Here is a 17483-nt window from a genome sequence, read left to right on the forward strand (position 1 = left end):
ATCCTACTTGCAGATCCTGGGTAGAAAAGAATCCTTGTAGTTGCTCACACACCAGAGCACAGGCCAGGAGAGGAGTAAACTCCTCTCCCTTGATTGTGGCACCTTGAAGGAACTGAGAACTTACAGCTCCCTAGAATATTCCCTCCCACTTGACAAAGGACTCAAAAATCAAGTAACTGGCTGGGCAAATGCCCCAAAAAGGTTAAAAAGATAAGAATATAGAGTGTTACTTTCTTGGTAAAAAGGTATTTTCTTCCATCCTTCCAGATGAGGAAGAACAAAGCATACCACCCAAGGAAGATATAAAATTCAAGGGGATGGGGAGGGAGGGAGAGAATATGGAACTCAAAGCTTTAAGAATGCGTATTAAAAATTGTTTTAGCATGGAACCGGAAATTTAGCTATATAGGTAATGGAGTATAGAAATCTGTTTTGCCCTACAGGAAAATAGAGGGGAAAGGGGATGGAAGAAGGGTGGGCAATAGAAGGGAGGACAGACTGGAGGAAGAGGTAATGGCATGCATGCTGTCCTGAGTGTTGGGGTTGGGAGAGAAGGAAAGAAAATTTTGAATTCAAATTTTTATGGAAGTGAATGTTAAGAATTGAAAAATCAATAAATTATGTAAAAATAAAAACAACAAAGTTAGAGAATCAAAGAAAAAAATATTTTAGCAGGGATGAGCACGTGTTTCTAGAGGAAAGAGGAAGGCAATGGAAAGAGAATAGCATTTGTGAGGAAAAGAGATACTTCATCAGTGATTGGAATAGAAGGGGAGACAATGGGTGGATGAACTTGAGAATTTTTTATATGTAGAGGGAGCTCATTATGAATGTCCTTCATTTTTTCAGTGAATTGTCAGGTGAGGTCCTCTGTAGATAGGGTGAAAGACTTAGGTTATATGGAAGGTTTAAGAAGAAAAGAGATCTGGGACAGATACTATAGAGAAAACAAAAAAATAATTAGGGAAGACTAAAAGGATTGCCTTTCAGCAAATAAATTATAAATATATGTGTATGTATATATAGTACAGGGGTGAAGGAGTGGGGGGTGGGTGTGTATATATGTATATATGTATATATTTGTGTACATATTTATATGTATATATATATACATATATATACATATATGTGTGTATAAACTTAAAAAAACTATAACTGTGGAAGAGTTCTAAAAAAAGGGGGGGGGAGGTTGAGGTCTCCCCACTGGTATAGTTTTGCTGTCTATTTCTTCCTGTCATTCCCTTAACTTTTCCTCTAAGAATTTGGATAATATACCACTTGGTGTATATGTGTTTCGTAATGAAACTACTTGATTTTCTATGGAGCCTTTTAGTTTATATAGTTTCCTTCCTTATCTCTTTTGATTAGATCTATTTCTGCTTTTACTTTGAGATTAGGATTGCTACCCTTGCTTTTTACTTTAGCTGAAGCACAATATATTCTGCTTTAGCCTTTTACCTTTACCCTTGCGTATCCCCCTTTTCAAATGTCTTTCTTGTAAGCAATATATTGCAGGATTATGGTTTTTAATCCACTCTGCTATCAGCTTGTTTTTTATGGGGAGTTCACCCCATTCACATTTACAGTTATTATTACTGTCTGTGTCTTTCTCTCCATCCTTCCCCCTGTTCATATTCCTTTTGGAGCTTTCAGATGTGGCTACAGTGTCAATGCCGTCCTATTCTGAATTCGTATTTTGTTCTTCCCTGTCTCTGTAATAAGATTCTGCAGTCTTTGATTTTCTAATTTGCTTTTTGCTCACAGTAATTGCCTTTTTCTTGTCTTTTAAAGTAAATATCTGCTTCTGGGGCACAGGGGGCTCTGACCCATGCTTCTTGTGCTGGAAGCTAGGGTTCTGGTTACTGGTTTTGTGTTCTGTGGCCCCTGTTCTTTCAACTATAAGTTATAAAATGCTCCAGCTTATCTGGTGCTGAGTTAACTGGTGTGGGCCAAGGTTGAAGCCAGGTGAAGTCTGTTTCCCCAGAGTTACACTTAAACTCATAGTGTGAGGTGTGGGCCAAGGGTGGTCTGGCCACTGCAGTTCTCTTCTTCCCCTAGGGCTGCACTAACCATATCTGTACTGGTTTCTGCCCAATTCCCCTGGTTGTGCTAAAGCATACCTAGTGTCCTGGTGTTGTTGCTCACCGATTCCACCTTCCTTGGGCTCAGGATCTCCTGCTGGTTTACTTAGGTGGGGTTTGTTGGAATGCTTCTGGTCTGCACTGGTCCGCTTCAGCCTCAGCAAGAGGGACCCTTCCTGTTATTTTCCCTAGTCTCCTGAGTTTAAAGACTGTTTAGCCCTTCTGCTGGCTCCACTATCCAGGATTCTTCCTTGGGCAATATTCTCTGAGTTTTCAAGGTTAACCAGAATGGGTGAGAACACTTACAATTTACTTCACCATCTTGGCTCCTGGAAGTTCAAGTAGGTGACTTTCAAGCATTTAGTCTGTGGGCTGATATCCCCAAGATTAGCTGCTGCAGCTGCTGTGGAACCTGCATATCTCTCACCCAATTCTGCTGGACTACTGTACTGTGTTGAGGGGTTTAGCAATCTGAACTGCTGCTGGTGACTCAGCCCACCTGGAGCCATTCTCATTCCTCTTCAGCCCTATCTGCACTAGTGCCTCCCAGTGCTCTGTGCTGAAATAGTATCTGAAGTAGTTTGTAGACGAGCTCATGTGAGTCCCTGCTGTCTTAAAAAGAATTCTGTTTTTTAAAAATTAAATAATTTATTTGTTTTCAGTTTTTTACAATCACTTCCAAATATCTTAGATTTTTCCCCCTCCCTCCACTTCCTTTCCCCCTCTCTCCCCACTCTCTCCCGAAAACGGCATGCAATCTTATATAGGTTCTACACATACATTCTTATTAGATACATTTTCACCTTAGTCATGTTGCATAGAAGAATTAAAATGAATGGGAGAAATCATGAAAACAAAACAAAACATAACACAACAAAAATGATCTACTTCATTCTGTGATCTAGTTCCACAGTTCTTTCTCTGGATATGGAAGGCATTTTGCCTCAAGAGTCCACTGGGAATTTTTTTAGGTCCTTGCATTGCTGTGAAGGGCTAAGTCTACCAGAGAAATTCCTCACACTGTAGTTGTTGTTATGTACAAAGTTCTCCTAGTTCTACTCCTTTCACTCAGCATCAGTTCATATAGGTCCTTCCAGGCCTCTCTGAAGTCTTCTTGTTCTTTATTTCTTCTAGCACAATAGTATTCCATTACATTCATATATTACAACTTGTTCAGCCATTCCCCAATTGATGGGCATTCTCTTGATTTCCAATTCTTGGCCACCACAAAGAGAGCTACTATAAATATTTTTGTACATATGTAACCCTTTCCCATTTTTATGATCTCTTGGGGATACAGCACTAGAAGCAGAATTGCTGGGTCATAGGGTATGTACATTTTTGTAGCCCTTCAGGCATATTTCCAAATTGCTTCCCAGAATGGTTGGATCAACTCACAACTCCACCAACAAATAAATTAGTGTTCTAACTCTCCCTCATCTTTTCCAACATTTATCATCTTGCTGTTTTGTCATGTTAGCCAATCTGATAGGTGTGATATGGCACCTCAGAGTTGTTTTGATTTGCATCTCTCTAACCAATAGTGATTTAGAGCAATTTTTCATATGACTCTGAATAGCTTTAATTTCTTCCTCTGAAAAGTTCCTGTTCATGTCCTTTGAAAATTTATCAATTGGGGAATGAAAAAGAATTTTTTAATCCTATAATCTTATCAACCAATTGTAAGTATTTGTCATTTTTGACTACTTATAAACTTTATCGTATTTGCCCATAGTTCAGTTAAAATTCATTGCCAGTCAATTCTAATTTGAGAGAGATCACAATAAGTGGGTTAGGATTTCCTCTTGGAGTCAAAGAGACCAGGGTTTGAACCTTGCCCTAGATATTGACTAGTTAGAGGGATTCTGGGTAATTTTATTTTTGTGTCTCAGTTTCCTTATCTGGGTTATATGGCATCTAAGGTTTTTTTCCAGCTCTAAATCTGAAATCCTATTAATGTTATGTTACAGAAAAGTAGAACAACCTCAAAAATATGCCCTTTCATTTAATTTGGAGGAATATTTGCAAGCCAAAAACCAGATTTGTTTTCTTCCCTAAAATATATACGTAACAATTTGTTTCGTGGAATTTTTAATTACAAATTTTGGTTTATAACATATTTCTTCAAAGACACCTGGGAAATATGCCCTCAAAATATATCCCCCAAAATCATTAAGCAAACTTGCCTACTATATTAGTGGTAACTGACTTTTCATTTTTGTATTTATTGCATATTAACAGAAAATGAGGATTTGGAAATTGGATCCAGCCCAAAATTTTGTACCATATTCACTATGTACTTTTCTTTCACAACTATACAAAGGGGTAAATTCTTAACCAAACAAGGGACATAAGCAATTACAAAAGATAAATAGATAATTTTGATTAAATGAAATTGAAAACCTTTTTACATGAACAAAATTTTATATGAACAAAATTAATGTCTAAGACAAGAAGGGAAAGAGTCATTTGGAGGGGAGGTGGGAAGGAACTTTGTAGCACATGTCTCTGATGAAGGTGTGATATCCATCACAAAAGAAAATCACATCCACAATACGTGAAAAATATTAGAAATGCATAAGTCTAAAAGCTATACCTCAATAAATAAGTGTTCAAGGTATGTCATTAACTGTCAAAGGAAGAATAGTAACTCATAGTAATCATATTAAAAAGTTCAAAATCACCAACAATAAAGGAAATCTAAATAAAAAAACACTAGTGAGTTTTACTTTATACATACCAAATTGGCAAAAATGACAAAAGATGAAAATAATCAATAACAAAGAAGTTGTGAGAAGACAGGCACACTAACGTGTGGTTCTTAGATACATGAATGGGTACAACTACTCTGGAAAGAAATTTGGAGCAATCAAAAAATGAATAAACTAGCTTCCAAACATGATTTATGTATGTACATCTTCCCCTACTACTATTTATAGAGGTGGGGCATACATGGGTATGGAGTTTTCTTTAAGATATCAGGTATTTTCAAGGTGTTTTTATTGAATCTCCCCCTCCCCTTTTCCACCTTTGCTACTCTTTATGATAAGATGGCTTTCTAGGAGTAAAGAAAGTGTATTTACGGAATGCAGGTAATGTCAAAATAAAATATACCTATAAAATATATTCAAGAAAATAAATGAACAATGTGTAGTCCACATTTTATAGTGTATTCAATACAGATAAATTTCAGACATCCATCTAGTATATTAAACATAATCTCATTCTTATATTCTTTTTCACTGTCAGAAAGCAGAAAGAACCTTTGATTATTTCTAAGGCTAGGTTAGGTGCTCTATGTCTTGTTTTGTTTTTAATCTGAACATTTTATATTATTTTAAACATTCTGCCATTTCATTTCCATTGTATGTTTTATTGATCCAGACATCAAAGGACTATGAAGAAATTGAAAAAAATTCACTTATTATCTCCTGAAAGAAATTTAAAAATAAAAACTCATAGGAATAATATAACCAAATTTCAAAGCTCCCAAATCAAGGAGAAAACATTGAGAATAGTCAGAGAGAAATTATTCAAATACAATGGAGCCACAGTCAGAATCACACAAAATTTAGCAGCTACCATGATAAAGAAGTGGAGCAAATTTCTCTGATAAAAGCCTCATTTCTCAAATATGTACTCATTATAGAACTGAGTCAAATTAATAAAAAAAGAGAGCCATTTGCCAATTGATAAATGTTCAAAGGATATAAATAGGTAGTTTTCGAAAGAAAAAATCAAAGTTATTAATAGCATATGGAAAAATTTCTATATCACTATTGATTAGAAAAATGCACATAAGAAAACAACTGAGATACTTCCCCATCTCTAGAAAATTGGCTAACAAGACAGAAAAGGAAGATGTGTGCCATTTAAACTGGTCCCCAATTTCCACTCACTCTTGATAAGTATAAAAGAACCTGAGAATAACAGATTTAGGAGTCATAGATATACTCTTGTCTAATATATATTTGAACAAGAATTCCCTGTACAAAAAATTTATTGACTAGTCTTACTTAAAGTCTTCCAATCAAAAAATAGACCATTTTACTTTTAATGGCTCTTTTTCTTTACTGTCCCCTCACGTCAACCCTTCATTTGTCTCTTTATGACTTCCATTCATTGCTTCCAGTTCTACCCATTAAGGCCAAGAAGAGTTAATATGACTCTTCCTTCTGCATTATAAACCCTTCAGAGTATTCAGAAAGACATTATGTACTCCTTACTTCTTTTATTCAGGTTAAAAATCCATATGTTCTGAATAAATCACCATATGGTATCATCTTTTCTGTCTTGTTTGCTAATATGATGGGTGTGAGGTGGTACCTCACCAACTGGAGGGTTTCTCTCTGGATCTTCTTTTATTAATGAATTTCTTTTGTTTCACATTTATATGTGTGTGTGTGTGTGTGTGTGTGTGTGTGTGTGTATGTATATATATATATCCACAAATTCTCTCTCTCCCTTCTATCCTGCCCTTACCTACTGAGAATGTAAGAAATATTATGCCCATTATGTCAGTGAAGCCATATAAAACATATGCACATTAGCTATGCTGGGGAGGGGGGAGAAGCAAGAAAAATAAAGTGAAAGAAAATATGTATCAATCTATACTCAGAGTTTATCAATTCTCTCTCTGGAGGTAGATATCATTTTTCATCATGAATCCTTTGGAATTGTCATGCATCATTGTATCAATAAGAACAGCTCAGCTTTTTGCAGTTGATTTTCATTACAAGTTATTATTACTGGGTACAAATTTCTTCTACTTTTGTTCACTTCACTCTGTATCAGTTCATATAAGACCTCCTAAGTTTTTCTGAAACCATTCCCCTCATTAATTCTACAGCATAATTATTGTGAATCACAATCATAATAGCACAGCCATTCTGCAACTGAGGGACATACCCTCAATTTCAAATTCTTTGCCACCACAAAAAGAGATGCTATAAATATTTTTGGACATATAGGTTCTTTTCATTTTTCCTTGATCTTTTTTGGGGTACAGTCTAAGTAGTGGTATCGCTAGACAAAGTATATGCACAGCTTGATTTCCCTTTGGGCATAGTTTTAAATTGTTCTACAGAAAAGTTGGATCAGTTCATAGCTCCACAAACAGTGCACCAGTGTATCTTTTTTCACACTCCTTCCAGTATTTGCCATTTTCCATTTTTGTCTTATTAGCCCAAATGATTGGTGTGAGATGGTACCTTGGAGTTGTTTTAATTTGCATTTTTTAGATATTAGGGGTTTGGAGCATTTTTCCTATGACTTTATTCACATCTTTTGACTATCCTACCTATTCCTATCCTTTGACTATGAATTGGGGAATGGCTCTATGTATTTTAGACTTGAAAGTTCCATAGATATTTAAAAAGTGAGGTTTTCATCAGAGAAACTCATACATTTCAATTTCTTTTCCTTACCTCAGTACTATAACTTTCATTTTTAGCACTGCACTGAATAGTGATGGTGATAATGGACATCTTTGTGATATTTTTCTGTTGTCTACTCACTAATATTTTATTTAAAATTTTGGCATCAATATTCAGTAGGCATGTTGGTCAATAATTAACTTTCTCTGTTTGACCCTCCCTGGTTTAGTTATTAAGACCATATTTATATAACAGGAGAAATATTGTAGTAACCATTCTTTTCCATTTTTCCCCCAAAGATTTTGTGTAATATTAATTTTCCTTTTAAGGGCTGATAGAATTCACTTGCTAATCCACCTGGTCCTTTGTTTCCCATTAAAGAGGTCATTTATAGCTCATTCAACATTATTTTCTATGATTGGGTAAGTTAGGTCCTCTTCTTCTTGATTTGTTAATCTGACAATTTTGCATCATTTGAAATATTTTATTATTTCATTTAAATTGTGAGTTTTATTGATTCAGACATCATAAAACTGGAGGCCAAAGAAGAAATGGAAAGAATCCACTTAACACCACATGAAAAAAAATCTTCAAATGAAAACTCTTAAAAATATTATAGACAAATTCCAGAATTCCCAGGTCAAGGAGAAAATACTGAAAACAGTCAAATTGAAATCATTCAAATACTGTGATGTAACGGTCAGGATCACACAAAATTTCGAAGCTATTGTGATAAAGAAGTGGATGGCTCCAAATATTATATTCCAGAATGAAAAGGAGTTTGTATCACAACCTATAATAATCTACCCACCATACATGTGGAAAATGGGTTTTTAATGAAGTAGACAGCTATCAAGCAAAGACCAGAGTTGATTGAAAAATGACATTCAAACACAAGTGTCAAGAAGCATAAAAAGGTAAACATGAAAGATAAATTATAAGGGATTTATAATATTAAATTGCTTATATTCCTATATGAGAAGACTGTACATGTAATTTTACATTATTTTTAAAACCTTATGTTATCATTTGTAATAATATTATATTATTTAATTTTATTATTTCTATTATATTATTATTTCTGTCTCTTTAGACAGAAGATATAAGCTCCCTTCCGTGGGCATGGTCCACAAAAAAAGAAGGATGAGAAAGTAGGATGTACTGGGAGAATAGGGAAGGGAAAGGAGGAATGGGGGAATAATTTCACATAATACAGGTATGTAAAAAAAAAATTTTTATAATGAAGGAGAAAATGGGGGAAGGGAAGGAATATGGTTGAAACCTCACATATCTAAACTGGTTAAAAGAAGAAAAAAACACATATACACACACAGTTGGGTATAGAAATTCTTGTTACCCAACAGGAAAGTAGGAGGGAAAATGTCTAAGAAAAAGAGGAGGGCATGATTAGAGGGAAGTTAGATCAATGGAGTCAATGATCAAAGGATAGAGATTTTTTTTTTTTTCTAGTAGGGGACAGGGCCAAAAAAGAGAAGGATAAATAGGAGAGAAAAGAGGGAGATGCAGAGTTAGTAATCATAACTACAAATGTAAATAAGATGAACTGACCTAAAGAAAAGGAAAGAAAGAGAAGAATAGATTAGAAGGCAGAATCCATCCATACACACCCACCCACATACCTATCCACAGATATGTACATATGCGTATATGCACATATGTGTTACATATATATATATTCATTTTTATATAAGGGACACTCTTGAAACAGAAATATACATACAGAATACAAATAAAGAGTTAAAACAGGATCTGTTATGCTTTAGCTGAAGTTTAAAAAAAAGACAGAGGTAGCAAACATGATTTCAGATAAAGTAAAAAGAATTAATAGACCTAATTCAAAGAGACATTTGGGTAAACTGCATTTTGCTAAAAGGCACCAGAAGGTGAAGTAATAGCAAAATTGAGCGTATATCCACCAAACAGAATAGCACCCAATTTTAAAAAGGAAAAGTCTGATGAGTTACAGAAGGAAATAGACAGTAAAGCCGTACTAGTGAGGGAACTTCCATTACTTCTCTTAGTCTGAAATAATTGTGACATAAAATAAAGAAGAAAAAAGTTAATAAGATGAATAGAATTTTAGAAAAGTTAATATGATATACTTTCATAGAGTATTGAATTGGAATTGGAATTAGTATACCCTTTTCTCAGTTTTTTAATGACACTTGCATAAAAAAATGGCCATAGGTCAGGGCATTAAAAACTCAGAATCAAATGCAGAAAAGTAAAGATATTAAATATAGTCTTTTCAGACCATAAAGCAATAAAATTACATTCAATAAAAGGCCTTTGAAGTACAAATTGAAAGCTAATTAGGAACTAAAAAATTTGATAAGAAATAAATTCATCAAAGGACAAATCATAGAAGCAATTAACAATTTCATTAAAGATAATGACAACAATGAAATAAAATACAAAATTGTGTGAGATGCACTCAAAGTAGTAGCAAGGGAAAAATTTGTATCTCTAAAAGTTTACATCAGTAAAAAGGAAAACAACAGATCAGTTAATTGGTTATGCAACTTTAAAAGAAAACTCAAAAAAACAAATTAAAAAATACTGATTATACACCAAAATGAAAATCCTGAAAATCAAAGGAGAGATTAATAAAATTGAAAGTAAATATTAAAATAAGCAAAATTAGGAGTTTGTTTTATTAAAAATAATAAAGTAGATAAATCATTGGCTAACTTTTTTTAAGAAAAAGAAGAAAAACTACTTCAAAAATTAAAAGGGTGAGTACACTATCAATGAAAAAGGAAATTAAAATAACTGTTAGGAGGTGTTTTGCACAACTATATGCCAATCAAACAGACCATTTAAATGAAATGGATAAATGTTTACAAAAGTACAAATTGTCCAGATTAACAGGAAGAAATGCATTATTAAAATACTTAACTCTGTCTTAGAAAAGGAAACTGAAGAAGCAATGAATTCAGTTACTAAGAAAAGAAACCTAGGCCCAGATAAATATACAAATGAGTTCTACCAAATACTCTTAAAGAATAATAAATTTCAATGCTTCTAAGTGTTTGGAAAAATAGGTCAAGATGATGATTATCATAGTATTGTATTAATAACAGATTATTAACTTATGATCCAGGCTTTTATCCTAATTTCTGTTTAGAATCCTAGGTCTTGTTAAGGTTAGCACATCTTTGCAGGATGAAACTGATTGATGAAATTACTTAGCCCTCAAGGAATGTGCTTGTCATTCTTGGGCTGGACTTAACCCAACTAAGGGACCTAACTTCTGTTTGCTGTTTAAACAGAATTCAATCCTAGAGAGTCCTTACCCTGGGGAAGAGAATCCTTGTCCTTGCTCCCTCCCATTAGACTTTAGGGTGACCCAGTTCATGAAAGAGAAAACCAGCTGGAGAGGTCCAGATGGAAGTGGATTCCCCTGCCCAAATTGCTGGAGGATTCTGAGTCTCATGATCAATTCACATTCTCAGCAGGAGGAGCTAAAGTCTTTTAGCCCACTTCCTCATTAAATGTCCACCATCTATGGTTGATTTTTGTTTGTTAAAGGAATAAACTTTGAGAATGGTTATTTCAAGATTTTAGGGTTTTCTTTGGGGATGTTAGGTTGCCAAGAAAAGCCTCTGACTGATTGCTGGTGGGCTTAATTAATAAATTGATTATTAATTACCCAGCAGCTGTATCTTGGGGTTTTATTGCTCATTTCAAGATAGAGGAATCTGACCAAATTTCTTCTATGACAAAAATATGATTTTTATACCTAAAACAGGGACAGCAAAAACAGAAAAAAAGAAAACCCTAGACCAATTTTCCTAATAAATATTGAGGCAAAAATTTAAATATAATATTGGCAAGGAGATTACAGCAATATATTGCAAAAATAATAAACTGTAACCAGGTAAAATTTATACCAGGAATCAGGCTGGGTGAGTAGGAGAAAAATGGTAAGAATACTTGACAATATTGATAAAAATCATATAATTATCTCAACAGATTCAGAACAGACTTTTGACAAAATACAATACTCATTCCTCTTAAAAACACTGGAAAGCATAAGAATAAATGTAATTTTCTTTGAAGTGATAAACAATATCTATCTAAAACCAAGGGCAACCACTATCCGTAGTGGGAATAAACTAGAAGCTTTCCTAATAAGATCAGGGATAAAGTAAGGATGTCCAACATCACTATTATAAGTCAGTTTTTTATTAGAAATGCTAACTGTAGCAGCAAGACAAGAAAATGAAATTAAAGGAATAGGCAGCAGTAGAAAGGAATTAAAGCTAGCACTTTTCTTTTTGCAGATGATATAATGGTATATTTGGAGAACCCAAGAGAGTCAACTAAAAAGTTAGTCAAAACAATTAACAAATTTAGGCAAGCTTCATGATATAAAATAAACCTACAGAAATCATTAGTGTTTCTATATATTACCAGTAAAATCCAACAGGAAGAGACAGACAAATTGCATTTGAAATAATGTCAAAAAAAGCAAAATACATGGATGTTAACCTTCCAAGACACATACATTAACTATAGGAATATAATTACAAAATGCTCTTCACGCTAATAAAAACAGTTCTAAAGATTTAGAGAAATATTAATTGCTTGTGGGTAGGCTGAACCAATATAGTACAAATTACAGGTGAAGGAGGCAGAACCAAAATGACATCAAAAAGTCAGAAAGTTATCTGAATTCTCTCTAGTTTACTGTGGACACAACATCAAACAGATTCTGGAGCAACCATGGAAGAGTTTTCTAGGTTAAGATAACTTAGAAGGACTTCAGGAAATGTCCATCTCACTTAGGTAAAATGGGAGCACAGGTCAGCATAGACAGTGTCCATGTAAGTCAGCAGGAAGCTCTTAAACACAGCACAGACCAGCAACCAGGGACCCTCAGTCTTGTCACAACAGGTAAGTGGCACAATACAGCAGCTGTGAGGCCTACAGCTCTAGCAAAGAAGGCAAACAACAAGGCCCAGGACTGTCAGCACAATGGGCATGAGTAAACCCCTACTCCACTCCCAACCAGAGCAGTGGGCAAGACACCAGCACTTGAGGTCCCTCTACTGAAAGCCAATGATCAGGACCCCAGCCCACAGCACAAGAAACTTGGGACATCTATGTCCCAGGAGTAGAACCCAATTTTAAAAGTCACAAAATGGGCTTAAAAAGAAGCAAAGGCCAGAAAATAGCCCTACTTATAGAAAGCTACCATGGCAAAAGGAAAAATCAAAACACAAACTCAGGAGAGGACAACAATGTCTAAATGCCTAAATTTGAAGCCTCAAAGGGGAAGATGAATTGGTCTTAATCCCAAAAACACTGTTTGGAAGAGTTCAAAAGGAATTTTAAAAATTAAATAAAAGAAGAAGAAGAAAAATTATAAAAGAGATGAGAGTTATGCAAGAGAGAGTCAAAAGCTTGGAAGAGTAAGGACAATAATTTGACTGAAGAAAACAACTCCACAAAAAGACAGTCGGCCAAATTAGAAAAAAAAATTCACTGAAGAAAATAACTCCTTAACAAGTAGAATTGGACAAATAGAAAAAGAGGTTCAAAAGCTAACTGAAGAAAATAATTCCTGAACAAAAAATGGATTTGGGCAAGTGGAAGCTAGGGGACATGAAGAATCAGTCAAACAAAATGAAAAGAATGAAAAAATAGGCAAAAAGTAAACTCATTAAATAAACGACTGACTTGGAAAATGGATCTAGGAGAGATAATTTAAGAATTATTGGTCTATCTGAAATCATGATAAAAAAAAGAGACTGGAGAGCAACTTTCAAGAAATTATCAAGGAAAATTCTACTGATATTTCAGAGCCAGATGGTAAAATAGTCATTAATAAATTTGACTGATTACCTCCTGAAAGAGATGCCAAAATGAAAATTCCAAGGAATATGGTAGCCAAATTCCAGAAGAATAAGGAGAGGGGGAAAATACTGTAAGCAGCCAGAAAGAAATAATTCAAATGTCAAGAGACCCCAGTCAATATTATGTAGGATTTAGTAGCTTCTTCCTTAAAAGATCAGAGGGCTTGGAATATGATATTCTGGAAGTTGGAGGAGATTAGATTACAATCAAGAATCAACTACTCAGCAAAATTGAACATGATACTTTAGGGGAAAAGATGGATTTTCAACGAAACAGAGAACTTTCAAACTTTCCTGATAAAAAGACCAGAGCTGGATAGAAAATTTGATTGTCAAACACAAGACTCAAGAGGAGCATAAAAGAAATGAACAGGAAAGAGGGACAAATTATTCAATAAGGTAAAACTGTTTACATAGGAAGATGATACTTTTTATACCTCTAAAGGCTTACATGAATAAAATAGAAAAAGAGAAGATCAATAACTAAAAATTTAGATGAATTAAAAATACCCAACTGAATGCCAAACTAGAAATTCTGAATAAAAAAAGAAGAAAACCATTACCATTATAAAAAATGAAAAGAGGTGCAGCATGGAACAGGCTTAAGGGCCCCACTGGCAGCAGTTCACAGATTGCTCAACCCACAAATACCACAGGCAGCTTCAAAAGTCAGTGAGAGGACACCTTCACCCAGGAGAGGGGAGCCCAGTCTGGACCTCCAGCAGCAGGACTGTAGGAGCACCTACCATTTTTGGAGCTCTCTGCCTAGAGCCCCTGGGGAAATTGAATGACTGATCTGAATCTCAGCCCTGAGCTTCATCCAGGGGTGATGAGGAGCACTGACAGTGGAGCTGAAGGTGGTTGTGGTGAGGGAATTCTAATTTCATATTCTGGACAGAAAAGGTTTTGGTTGCTCCCAGACAAGTGTGCAGGCGAGGAGAGGAGTAAACTCTTCTCCCCTGATTGTGCCACCTTGGAGGAACTGAGAACTTACAGGTCCCCAGAGTATACCCTCCTCTTCACAATGACTCAAAAGTCAAGTAATTGGCTGTGAAAATGTCCAAAAAAGAGAGAAAAAATTAAACTATAGAAGGTTACTTTCTCAGTGAGATGAGAAAGAACAAAGCATAATATCAGAGGAAGTCAAGGCTTCTGCACCCAAAGTCTCCAAAATAAATATGCAATGCTCTTAGGCCATGGAAGAGCTCAAAAAGGATTCTTAAAATCAAATAAGAGAGGTGGAGGAAAAATTGGGAAGAAAAATGAGAATGATGCAAGAAAATCATGAAAAGTGAGTCAAAAGCTGGCTAAAGGAGACCTAAAAAAATGCTGAAGAAAATAATACCTTTAAAAATAGGCTATCTCAATTGGCAAAAGAGGTTCAAAAAGTCAATGAGGAGAAGAATGATTTAAAAAGCAGAATAAGCCAAATGGAAAAGGAGGTTCAAAAGCTCATTGAACAAAGTAATTCTTTAAAAACTAGAATGGAGCAGATGGAAGCTAATGACTTTGTGAGAAACCAAGAAATTACAAAACCAAACCAAAAGAATGAAGAAACGGAAGATAAAGTGAAATATCTCACTGGAAAAAGAACAGGCCTAGAAAATAGATCCAGGAGAGACAATTTAAAAATTATGGGACTACCCGAAAGCCATGATCAAAAAAAGAGCTTAGATATCATCTATCATGAAATTATCAAGGAAAACTGCCTGGATATTCTAGAAACAGAGGTCAAAATAAATATTGAAAGGATCCACCAATCACCTCTTGAAAGAGACCCAAAAAGTGAAACTCCTAGGCATATTGTAGCCAAATTCCAGAGTTCCCAGTTCAAGGAGAAAATATTGCAAGCAGCTGGAAAGAAACAATTCAAGTATTGTGGAAATACAATCAGGATAACACAGGATCTGGCAGCTTCTACATTAAGGGATCAAAGGGCTTGGAATGGGATATTCCAGAGGTCAAAGGAACTAGAATTAAAACCAAGAATCATCTACCCAGCAAAACTGAGTATAATACTTCAGGGAAAAAATGGTCATTCAGTGAAATAGAGGACTTTCAAGCATTCTTGATGAAAAGACCAGAACTGAATAGAAAATTTGACTTTCAAGCACAGGAATCAAGAGAAGCATGAAAAGGTAAACAGGAAATATAAATAATAAAAGACTTTCTAAAGTTGAACTGTTTACATTCCTACATGGAAAAGATAATATTTGTAACTCTTGAGACTTTTCTCTTATTTGGGTAGTCAGAGGGATTATACACACACACACACACACACACACACACACTTAAAAAAATTGAGGAGTGAGAGAGGAATATATTGGGAGGAAAAAGGAAGAAATGGAACGGGGCAAGTTATCAATCATAAAGGAGGCAAGAAAAAGCTTTTTCTGTGGAGAAGAAAAGGGAGGAGGTAAAAGGGCAAAAGGGAAGCTTACTCTCTTCATATTCAGCTTAAGGAGGGAATGACATGCTCACTCAGTTTGGAATGAAAGTATATCTTGCACTACAGAAGGGTAGGGGACAAGGTGACAAGTGGGGTGGGGAGGATGATCGATGGGAGGGCAAATGGGAGAAGGGTGTAATCAGAAGTAAATGCTTTTGGGGAGGGACAAGGTCAAAAGAGAAAATAGAATAAATGGGGGGCAGGATAGGATGGAGGGAAATATAGTTAGTCTTACACAACATGACTGTTATGGAAGTCTTTTGCAAGACTTCATAAATATAGCCTATATTGAATTGCTTGCTTTCTCAATGCAGATGGGTAGGGAGGGAGGAAAGGAAAGAAGTTGGAATTCAAAGCAGAAGAGAAGAGTTTCAAAGAGAGATGAAGAGATATGAACGAACTGATACAGAATAGAGTAAGCAGAACTAGAAAAAGTATACAATAACAATATTTTGATGACAAATTTGAAGGATTTAGGTGCTCTGATCAATACAATGACCAACTATGATTCTTGAGGACTTATGATGAAACCTCCTGTCCACCTTCTGAAAAAAGAGGTGAATGACTCAGAGGATATTTATATTTTTTTTTAACATAGCCAATGTGAGATTTTAAAAAATGATTTTATATGTTCATGACATGCTTTTGTTCTTGCTTTCTCATTCTGTGTGGTAGGGAAGAGAAGATAAATTTCTATTTGAAAAAATAAAATTTAATTTAAAAAAAATGTATATGCACACTCACAGCTTAAATAGATCATTTTCTATGGGTTCTGAGCTTGGGATTGCCTACACAACAATATTTCCACATTGTAGTGGATCCTCTCTCTCTTTCAGTCATACTCAGGCCCCTAAATGTTTGTATTACCAATCCATATTTTATATATACAGAAGATGAAAATATTTTGAAGGTTACTGACTTGTATGGTCCAAATAAATCACTGGCTTTGCTTTCCAAGTAGAACACTGAGCAAGAATTATGTGATATTTGTCCAACAAATGAGCATATTATGTCATAAAATCTCTCTTGGAAAGGGCCAGGGCCTGAACTTTCTACCCTGTGAGGCCGCTCTAAAAGCTGAGATTCCCTTTTTTAGCCAAGTGAGCACAAATATTCTTGCTTCTGTCCTGTGCTTCAACAGAAAATCTCTTAGTTCACTGCTTTCCACCATCTGTGAAAATTGTAGACACTCTGAAGATATTTCCATTCAGGCCACATATTTTTACCACACCATTTACTTCTCCAGCATCACTATCAATTGCTACTAGGTTGGGGTGTGCATGTGTGTGTGTGTGTGTGTGTGTGTGTGTGTGTGTGTGTGTGTGTATGTGAAAGAGAAAGAGGGAAAGAGAGAGAGAGAGAGAGAGAGAGAGAGAGAGAGAGAGAGAGAGAGATGCCATTTCCTTGCACCCCTATTTTACTCTGGAAAAAGGAACAAATGAGAAAATAAAGAGGTTCTTGAAGAGAATGAAAAAAAAATGACCAACTCTTTTTATCAATTAATGGAGGCATGGATGGTTCGTTCTCAGTTTGGTATTTATCAGTAGGCACCCCTAACCTCTGAAACCCAATTAGTACAGCTCCAGCAGGCACACCTATGCATTTTGAGGAGGTGTACCTCTTTGTCTCCAAACAATTGTACGTGTTCTATAATTTTATAGTTTGAATGAAGAAACTGATCTGTAACTTCCCTATA

This window comes from Notamacropus eugenii, chromosome 5, assembly GCF_028372415.1.
Source record: "Notamacropus eugenii isolate mMacEug1 chromosome 5, mMacEug1.pri_v2, whole genome shotgun sequence".
Lineage (NCBI taxonomy): Eukaryota > Metazoa > Chordata > Mammalia > Diprotodontia > Macropodidae > Notamacropus > Notamacropus eugenii.